A 10,980-nucleotide genomic window follows, 5' to 3' on the forward strand; every position below is an offset into this window, starting at 1 on the left:
AGGCAGGATCTCAGTATGTTGTTCAGTGAGGTAGAATCGGGTATTATCTGCTTATTGATGGATCTTGATACAGCTATCTGCAAAAATGGATCCAAGGCACTCCATCTAGAGGTTAAAGACAATGGGGGGGAGAAAAGATAAATTCCTTGGGTATTCCCGAGGAGACAGGGAGTGTCTATAATATTGTGGAGCCTTTTTGCATTAATTAGTGCCGTTTGTTAAAGTAGGCGATAAACCGTTGCAATACAATGTGTGCTTATAGGATGTTGATCAGAGCTAGATAGTCAAGTGTGTCAATAGCAGGAGGTCAAGCAGGACGAAGAAGCAGGGATCATTCTTTTCACTGAAGATGATATCAATGGCTACTTGGATTGTGGCTGCCTCAGCACTGCAGCATGTTTTGAACCATGATTGTTAGCCCTCTCGAAGTTTCGTCTTGCTGATGTGGGTCTGTAACTTTTTTGTAACAGCAGCTTTCTGAATGATTTTTCCTATGAATGGAAGGTGGGTAATAAGGCAGAAGTTGGTCATGGTCCAGGGCTGGTTTCTTAGAAGGGGAAGGATCTGACCTGTCTTATGGGAACTGGGAATTGTCCTTGGCTTAGGGAAGCATTGACAATGTGAGGAAGGAATGTGAGGAGCTCACCTTCAAGTGATTTAATGATGGTAGAATAAATGGTGGATGTAGTATCATGTGAGTTAGACATGAAGGGACCCTTTTGGTCTCTGATGGACTCCGTAGAACAGTGATGCAAGGGCTTGGGTATGGGGATAGAATTTATGCTGTAGAATGTTAAGTTAACAGTTACATACTGAGGAATAAAGATGTTTATTACCATTCTCCAATTGTGGCATGATCATTTACATGTACCCGGGCTAGGCAGGACACTACAATGTCCCCTCAATAGGAGTTTAACTTTCGAGAGTTCTATATATTAGAGAGATCCATGTGTAAGACTGGGTTAAAGGAAGTCCATTTCATGGTGATCTGATGGGCAAAGGTTTGAAGTTAGGAGGCCGTGTAACTGCTAATTATTTTGTATAACTAGGTGAAAAGAGGTTGTATTTCTTTATTTCTGGACTGAATTAGGGAATTTCATATCAAGTGGATCACAGCATTTGACATGCATTTTCAGAGTAGGCTCCTAGTGTCTTGGCAGAATATTTAGTTGTTATAGATTTTCTTTCCAGATGGATGTGTTTAAAGGAGTAGAAGGTTATTTTTCTTTTTATGTTTGTACTTGGTGCTGGGTTGTAGTATATTTGAGGATGATGGGAATGGCAAAATGAGCATTCCACTCCAGTGCTATAGGAATTTGGTGCTGAATTTTAAGAGACACTGATAGGATGAGGACCAGTGGGTTGTCTTGAAGTGAGTTGGATTATTGATGGGTTGCTTTATTTCCTGTATATTCAGAAGTGCGTAAAAGACTTTCTTCATGCACTTCATGCCAAGGTTGGTGACGAGGCAGATGTCTCCCAAGATGTTGGCACTTTGAATGGAACCTGAGATGATGAGATCTGATATTGCTTCTGGGAAGTGTTTGTCCGGTTCAAGTAGTCTGTAGAACAGATGAAAGTATGCTTCTTAGGACATTGAGAGAGGATCATGAGAGAGGGATGAGAGGAGCCGGAAAGGTGTGGTAGAGTTTGTAAGAGTGCAGGGCCAGGTTGTCCAGTGTATGACCCTCTCCTGTTTTGAGAGTGCAATCTATGAGTTGAATGCTATAACCATCAGGGATGAAGGCATTCAGGAAAGTATGGAGGAGTGTGAACAGCAGATTTCAGTGATGGTTGTCTTGGGTGATTACAATGCCAGCAATGTCTTGAGGATGCATGACAGCAAAATGTGCACTGCTGAGCATCAATTAAAAGTGCTGTGTTGTGGGGATGGTACAAAAGGGGGTGATAATGGACGGAGCATCTGAACCAATCAAACACTCACACCCAGTCAAAAGATCTGGGTTTAATCCATCACCGTTCTTTAGCCCACTCTGCCACCCCAGTTTCGACATGGCTATATGCAAATCAGTCTGACCCTGTGCCTCATGGGAACAGTCCAGCCCGAACTGCCAAGCCATGCCTTCCCTGGACCGAAAACAAGCTTCCGAGGACTGGTTTTTGACATTCCAGCCGTCTTCAGCCCGGCTTGCTTGAATCCAGTGGCAAAGTGAGCAAGGGACTCATATCTGAGCATACCCTGCCACACTTATGGCAGCCAAAAGCAGTACAAATGGGGGGGGGGGGGTAATGGACGGAGCATCTGAACCAATCAAACACTCACACCAAGTCAAAAGATCTGGGTTTAATCCATCACCGTTCTTTAGCCCACTCTGCCACCCCAGTTCAGACATGGCTATATGCAAATCAGTCTGACCCTGTGCCTCATGGGAACAGTCCAGCCCGAACTGCCAAGCCATGCCTTCCCTGGACCGGAAACAAGCTTCCGAGGACCGGTTTCTGGCATTCCAGCCGTCTTCAGCCCGGCTTGCTTGAATCCAGTGGCAAAGTGAGCAAGGGACTCACGTCTGAGCATACCCTGCCACACTTATGGCGGCCAAAAGCGGTACAAAAGGGGGTGGTAATGGACAGAGCATCTGAACCAATCAAACACTCACACCCAGTCAAAAGATCAGGCATTAATCCATCACCATTCTTTAGCCCACTCTGCCACCCCAGTTCAGACATGGCTATATGCAAATCAGTCTGACCCTGTGCCTCATGGGAATAGTCCAGACCAAACTACTAAGCCATGCCTTCCCTGGACCGGAAACAAGCTTCCGAGGACCGGTTTCTGGCATTCCAGCCGTCTTCAGCCCGGCTTGCTTGAATCCAGTGGCAAAGTGAGCAAGGGACTCACGTCTGAGCATACCCTGCCACACTTATGGCGGCCAAAAGCGGTACAAAAGGGGGCGGTAATGGACGGAGCATCTGAACCAATCAAACACTCACACCCAGTCAAAAGATCTGGGTTTAATCTATCACCGTCCTTTGTCACTGGATTCAAGCAAGGCGAGCTGAAGACGGCTGGAATGCCAGAAACCAGTCCTCGGAAGCTTGTTTCCGGTCCAGGGAAGACATGGCTTGGCAGTTCGGGCTGGACTGTTCCCACGAGGCACAGGGTCAGACTGATTTGCATATAGCCATGTCTGAACTGGGGTGGCAGAGTGGGCTAAAGAACGGTGATGGATTAAACCCAGATCTTTTGACTGGGTGTGAGTGTTTGATATATTCAGATGCTCCGTCCATCACCACCCACTTTTGTACCGTGTTGTGGGGATGTGCATCTTCTAGTGAGTGAAACTTGGATGAATTTACAGGCACAGATGTGTCAATGGGGTTATTGTGCTCATGTGGTCTGGGTGTGAGTGTGGGAATGCAGTGAATGATGTGAAACTAAAACCAGGGAATAACTGGTTTTAGCATGGCGATATGAGGAAAAATGATTCATTTCTCCTCGTATTTTGCTTTTTCCATGTGTGCTACATTCTGCAGCTTCATAGAAAGAGCAAATCGTCTTTAATGATTGCATATGTGCAGGAAGGTTTCCTATATCTTGTTAACCTGCACATGCCACGTCTCTTGCCATGAATGTTGTAAGATCCCTTTCCATTCAGTAAATCGGAAACCTCCAACTCTCTTAAATATAGTTAAAAACTTTAGTCTCTCCTAACTCTGCTGGTGACCAGGTGACAAGCTCAGAAGCTACAGCATTTAATCTTTGACACTAATGACCCGTGTAGCTATTTTGGCCTGAGAGAAGGCTACCATATTGACAGGAAGGGCAACTTGCTCACATATCTTCTATTGATCAGGCATTCTTGAAAAGAGTCAATTTATGAAGTGTTTGGTTCCGAGAGTGTGCACGTGTTTCCGGGATTGCTGCCACCTACTTGGCCTTGCTTCAAAGTCCTTCCCGTGTTTATACGCGCTGTAATTATCCTCTTAGTTCAGAGATTAGGCGCGAATCCGAGCTTGCACATGTGGGGCATTGTTTATTTTTGCATGTCTCATGTAGTTATTTGATCGGCATTCAATGAGGTGTAACCACGAATAGCCAGGGTGGCTGCAGGAAGGAAGGCAACAAATTCAGCCCTCAACCGGTCCCATCAGGGTATAAACACGTCTCCAGCTCGGAGGTCGTCTTGCAAACATAAACCTCTCTCCTTTCACAAAGAGGGCGCGTACCATATTTTCCAAGTTCACTGCTTTAGTCAAAGTCATTCCTAATGTGATACATATTTGTTGATTGAGTGCGAGTAGAATTACACATGTTTATCCAACAGATTTTCTGTCAAGATCTTTGTTTTTCAAAATTAGCTAGAGCTCTGAACCCTGACCTTAACACTCATTGGCTCTGCATTCGTATCCCTTTTTAGAGCACTATTTAATGCCCCCACCAAGCCACGTGTGAAAGATCATATTAAACAACTGGCAGGTCAGTTGAGCTGTATGCTTCAGCGTGGCAACACACATTCTAAACAAGACTGCTCGAGAGATTTAGATCTTGGCCTAATTATTACTGCTTGTGACAAAGGAATATGGTAAAACTATGAAGAAACTGTTAGCTTCATTTGAAGTCAAAACGTTCCTAGCAATGTACATATCTAGAGAATGCAAGGGGTGGGGTGGGGGGGGGGGGGCAAATGGGGGTAGGGGCGGGCCAATGGGTCGGGTGTGTGGCTCGTAGAATAATGTATTAGAAAAGTGCGTTTAATGCTGCGATAGCAGTTGCTAGCCAGATAACTGAGAATAGATGAAAAACAAGCATTGGTAATGCATCGGTTTCTCCTGGTTAAGGAATACAGAGCTATTTTCATCAATCATCCTCCAGGAGAAGAAACGAGGTAATTGACAAATAACACAGGAGTGGGTAGGATGTTGCAAAGCAGCCAGAGCTGCTGACTCGGGAGCTGGTTCCCATGATTCTTCGCAAATCAGTTAATCTCTCTGGGTGATAAATCGTTAGTAAGAGTAAAAGGCAAAAACTTTATGAAAATATCTTTCCACTAAAGCAGACGTTAACAGTATTTCGACAGTGAGATATGTATAAGAGAAGCAGACTATTTATGAAATTATAATTCCACCAAAGCAGATGTTAACAGTATTTTGGCAGCAGGAAATTGATAAGAGAAGCAAACAAAAAACAACCATTGGTAAATGCAGGAAAATATGCTATAGCAAATAGAAATAGAGGAAAGGTAAGTGACACACGCTGGAACCAATAAGAAGCCAGGAAAGAGAGGAGGTGGGATGTAAGTCCCTTTTAGGTTTATAATAAAAACAATAGATTTCTCAAGCACAGCGCAAGCACCGTGCAGCCGAAACCTAAAAATTGGGAAAGATATCAAAGCTTGAATAACTATTGCGACAGGTTATTTTTTTCTCCCTCAAAATATTTGCCCTCAGCAATTCCAAGATGGTGCTATGCTGTACTCCAAAGGGCACTTTGCAGTCTTTTTCAATGTAGGTGACCAAACAGGGGATAGTAAGCACAGTAGAACCCCAAGAAAGCACAACCCACAAATCTCGGTTCCCACATGTACACAAATGCATACTGGCCACTGTATATATTGCCATCTTATCTTACTACAGGCACAGTGATACTAAGACGACTCAGAACCGGTGTCCTACCAGACATCGTATCCATACAAGTTCTATAAATGGGTAGTGTAAATCCTAGAATACTCTCAGTGACACTCTAAAAAGGGTTAGGGCCATCTACTATGAGTGGTTCAAATTTGCACACAGTTTTGCATGCTTGTAGGGCTCTCGATACATGGAAGGACATGCATATCTACTCATATCACCAATCGTACTATATGAGTTTAATATCTGAAGTGTGAGTTCCTTAACACGTAGTAATGATCATATGCACATTTTGTGAAACTTCATGGGCAGAGACCATACAAGTCCTTGGAAAAATTGAGAACTGTATCTGTTCTATTTGTAAATTATTTTGAATACATTGTCTTTGCTATGTGGGATTTGGATGTGTTCTTTACCTCCCTCTACCTTTCCCAGATCTCAAGCACCTGAGAGTGGAAGCTGAGTTTGAGGTCAAGTGATCTCCTGCTCCACAGTATTTAGTCCTCCATTGAATTTTTTTCTGTTGCTTTTGGGTGAACATAGTATATAATGCTTCTTCATAGGCACTATTAACAGCGCATACAACAGAGACCTGAGTGGGTTGTCTCTCTGTTGCTTCTGGATGAATGCCCATTAACATCTTTTTGGGGGGGTACAACAGTGCCTTCAAAAGTCTTATTTTTGTTACTTCTGGGCAAGGGTGTAACACAGGACACCACAGGCCCAGTGGTGCAGAGGGTCCCCCTACCCTTCAAGGGCACCAATTCAGCCCAAGGTCAATGAATATCATTGAGATACAGGAGTCTAAGGTGCCTCTATTCACGTTCTCCATGGGTGGCCTATTATTTTGTGTTATGTCACTCATCTGGGTGACGCCATACAAGACCCCTTTGAGGTATTAACAGAGACTCCCAATTGTCTGGATCTTCTAATGCTACTTGAGGTGCTCCATATCATATTGGTCAATGGAAGCATATGAATAGTGGCGTGGGCACATTTCTCAGGTTCTCTGTTCAAAAGAGCGGTAACTATGATATGTGATAGGTATGTCTGCATGTAAACATATAATATTCAGTGTGTCAAATGTTATAACCTGCATGATAATAATTTGACATTTACCCATAACAAACTAGCAAACTAGCAAACGCACAACATATTGGCATGTCAGTGTTCACATGGGGCAAATTACATGACAGTGATAATTAGCATGGCAAACTGCATGCATGCTGAAATTTCTAACAACGTAAGCATTCTTTAAAGTAGCTTGCCATCTGTCCACACAGCACTTTAGCACCTCATCATGGGTAGTAAGTGCTACATAAATGCCAATGACAAGCTCTAGCAAATCTACCTTTTCTGGGTGATAACCCAAGATTTTTCATGCTTTTCTGGACCCTATTTTTGCTGACTTTGTGACTCTGTGCACTTTGGCACCCCTTAACAATACTAAAGTTCCTGGTGCAATAAACAAACAGCTGTTTTGCTTGTTGGTGGCCTTGAGGGTAGAATAGACCCGCAGTTGGGGACAGTGATCAGACATAGGAGGCAGTATGGGCCACATAATCTTGTTGGTCATTGTGATACTGTTCACATACTGGTATGCGCTGATGGGCACTCTAGGTTAGTTATCTCAATGGTGGGTGTGAGGAGAAGGATTCTCCATAGAAAAGGTTAGCGGCTTGGACAGATCTTGACAGAGCTGGTAAGTTCAGAGGGGCACATAGAACAGACAATTGCCACTGGCAAATTGTTCTCATTCTGATGCCTGAGTAGGGACATCTATCAAGGTATATGATTTGTCGACCCTAGCCTTTGGCTGGGGTTGGGCTATGCAGCTGGTTTGCCTTTATTGCAATGTCTGCCCAGATTTTTGCCTTTTTCTGAATCCTATGTTTGCTGTTTGCGCGCCTGCTGCCTTCCTTGGATGTGGTAGCCGTTTCTCAGGCCGGCGGGTGGGCCCCGGGACTGCCTTCCCCCTCTCAGCATGGCTGGACCTCACGTAGGTCTGCCTAAGAAAACTCGGAGAAAAAGGACCATCGGCAAGGGGCTGAGAGGCCGGAGCGTCCCCGGTCCCCGGGCCCCAGGGAGCCCCAGCGGGTGGGCCCCAGGACTGCCTTCCCCCTCTCAGCATGGCCAGACCTCACGGAGGTCTGCCTGAGAAAACTTGGAGAAAAAGGACCATCAGCAAGGGGCTAAGATGTAGGAGCGTACCCAGGCCCCTAGAGGCCCTGGCGGGCAGGCCCCGGGACTGCCTTCCTCTGATTCAGAATCGCCGGAGGTCTGACTGACCCTCTCCATAATAATCCGGAGGAGAATTACACCCCTTTCTTGTAGTCCGTGCACTCGAGGTGACAGAGGGGACCCTATGCGCGAACGTGCCCGACCTCCTGGAGCCCACGCTGGGATCCGGGAGGCAAATGGCACTCCATCAGGACTTCCAAGGAAGCCCCGCCATCTGGTTGCCCCATAGGAATGCTTTGAGGGCGATCAGATGGCCGAGGGGATCTGGGCGACCAGATGGCCGGGCACGAAAGGGAAGCCATCTGGACACCCTGTGCCCCAACGAAGGAGTGAGTGGGCGCCGGGGCATGGCAGACCAGAGCCCCGGGGCCCCAGCTGGGCCCCAGCCATGGATGCTGCAAGAGGGTCCTGACAGGCCCTCCGGCCAAGGGGCCCGCATACACCTTGACAAGCAATGGAGGCCTGCCCGGGCACAACGGAACCCCGTCCCGGGCCTTTGGCAGTGCGGCAGGCCTGGGGACAGGGCCCGGGCCCGGCGGGGCCCCTGGACCCAGCCGGGGCTCCCAAGCCTGGAAGCAAAGGGGAAGCCTCCCCGGGCCTGCCGGACACCATCCCGGGCACCCTGCCACGTGGCAGGACCCAGGATGGAGTCTGGTGTGACAAGGCCACCCTCCCCAGGGCCCCTGAGGGGCCCTAAGGGGCCCCGGATGGAGCTCCTAAACCCAGACAAGCAAGGGGAGACTCCCCGGGCACAACGGAACCCCGTCCCGGGCCTTTGGCAGCTTGGTCGGGGGACGGGGCCCAGGGATGGAGCACCCGACCCGGGGCCTGGCCGGGCCCCTGGCGCTAGTAAGGGGGCCCCCTAGGCCCAGAGGTGCGGGGGACACCTCCCCGGGCCCTCCCGGACCCCGTCCAGGGTATCCTGCCATGCGGCAGGACCGGGGACGGACTTAGGGCTGGGGCGGCATCCTGGCCCGTCCAGCTGCCGGCTGAGGACCGCTAGGCTGAGAGGGGTCCCAGAGTACATTGTCCCTAGTAATCCGGAGGAAGGCTACCCCTCTTTCTGGGAACAAGTGCGCACCACATGGCTCAGGGGACCCTATGCGCAAACGTGCCCGACCTCCTGGAGCCCTGGCTGGGATCCGGGAGGCGAATGGCACCTCATCGGGACTTCCAGGGTAGCCCGGCCATCTGGTCGCCCCATTGGGAAGCATTGAGTGCAACCAGATGGCCGATTGGAAAGGTGCGACCAGATGGCCAGGACAGAACTGACGCCAATCTGCCTGCCTTGAGCCTCCACAGGACGGCTCCTGCCTGCCCTTCCAGGGCTCCGGAGCTGCAGGGCCAAGGGGCCGCAGGGCTCCGAGGCTCCAGGGATCCGGGGCTGCAGGGCTCGTGGGCTGCAGAGCTCCGGGGCTGCAGGGCTCCGGGGCTGCAGGGCTCCGAGGCTCCAGGGCTCTGGAGCTGCAGGGCTCTGGGACTACAGGGCTTGGGGGCTGCCGGGCTCCGAGGGCTGCAGGGCTCCAGGGCTCCCGGGGCTCCCGGGCTCCCCGGCTGCAGGGCTCCCGGGCTGCAGGGCTCCGGGGCTGCAGGGCTCCGAGGCTCCCAGGCTGCAGGGCTCTGGGGCTGCAGGGCTGGGGGACTGCAGGCCTCCAGGGCTCTCGGGCTCCAGGGCTGCAGGGCTCCCGGGCAGCAGGACTGCAGGGCTCCGGGGCTGCAGGGCTCAGCGGGGGCTCTGAAACCCCACACTGGGCCTCAGGCATGGGGAGGACTGCCCGGGACCCATGGAGCCCGTCCCGGGTACTTTGCCACGCCGCGGGCTGGAGGAGGGAGCCCCGGATGCCTGGGAGGTGTTGCCCGGTCATCGCCCATCTCGTCCCCGGCAGGGAACCATCAGCCCCAGAAGGGTGTCCGGCATACCCTTGCCGCTAGTAATCCGAATGAAGGCTACCCCTGTTTCTGGGAACAAGTGTGCACCGTCAAGGGACCCTAGGCGCGAACACGTCTGATCTCCTGGAGCCCTGGCTGGGATCCGGGAGGCGAATGGCACTTCATCAGGACTTCCAGGGAAGCCCGGCCATCTGGTCGCTTCATTGGGAAGCATTGGTTGCGACCAGATGGCCGAGTGGAAAGGTGCAACCAGATGGCCGGAACCGACACAACGCCAATCTGCCTGCCCCGAGCCTCCACGGGAGGGCTCCCGCCTGCCCTTCCAGGGCTGCAGGGCTCGGGGGCTGCAGGGCTCCGAGGCTCCAGGGCTCCAGGGCTCCGAGGCTCAGAGGCTCCAGGGATCCAGGGATGCAGGGCTCAGGGGCTGCAGGGCTCCGGGGGCTGCAGGGCTCCAGGGCTCCCGGGGCTCCGGGGCTCCAGGGCTCCGGGGCTCCAGGGCTCCAGGGCTCCGGGGCTGCAGGGCTCAGGGGCTGCAGGGCTTGGGGGCTGCAGGGCTCCGGGGCTCCAGGGCTCCAGGGCTCCAGGGCTGCAGGACTCCTGGGCTGCAGGGCCCCCGGCTGCAGGGCTCCAGGGCTCCGGGGCCGCAGGGCACCGGGGATTCAGGGATCAGGGGGGGCTCTGAAAACCCACCCTGGGCCTCAGGCATGGGGAGGACTGCCTGTGACCCATGGTGCCCGTCCTCTTTCTGGGAACAAGTGCGCACCCCACAACTCAGGGGACCATAGGCACGAACACGCCCGACCTCCTGGAGCCCTGGCTGGGATCCGGGAGGCGAATGGCACCTCATCGGGACTTCCAGGGAAGCCCGGCCATCTGGTCCCCCCATTGGGAAGCATTGGGTGCGACCAGATGGCAGAGTGTAAAGGTGCGACCAGATGGCTGGGACCGACATGATGCCAATCTGCCTGCCCAAGCCTCCACATGAGGGCTCCCGCCTGCCCTTCCAGGGCTCCGGGGCTGCAGGGCTCGGGGGCCGCAGGGCTCTGAGGCTCCAGGGCTCCAAGGCTCCAGGGATCCGGGGATGCAGGGCTCGGGGGCTGCAGGGCTCGGGCTGCAGGGCTCCGAGGCTCCCCGGCTGCAGGGCTCCGGGGCTGCAGAGCTCGGCGGCTGCAGGGCTTTGGGGCTCCAGGGCACCCGGGCTCCAGGGCTGCAGGGCTCCCTGGCTGCAGGGCTCAGGGGGGCTCTGAAACCCCACGCTGG

The sequence above is a fragment of the Lissotriton vulgaris genome, unplaced genomic scaffold, assembly GCF_964263255.1.
Source record: "Lissotriton vulgaris unplaced genomic scaffold, aLisVul1.2 SCAFFOLD_424, whole genome shotgun sequence".
Lineage (NCBI taxonomy): Eukaryota > Metazoa > Chordata > Amphibia > Caudata > Salamandridae > Lissotriton > Lissotriton vulgaris.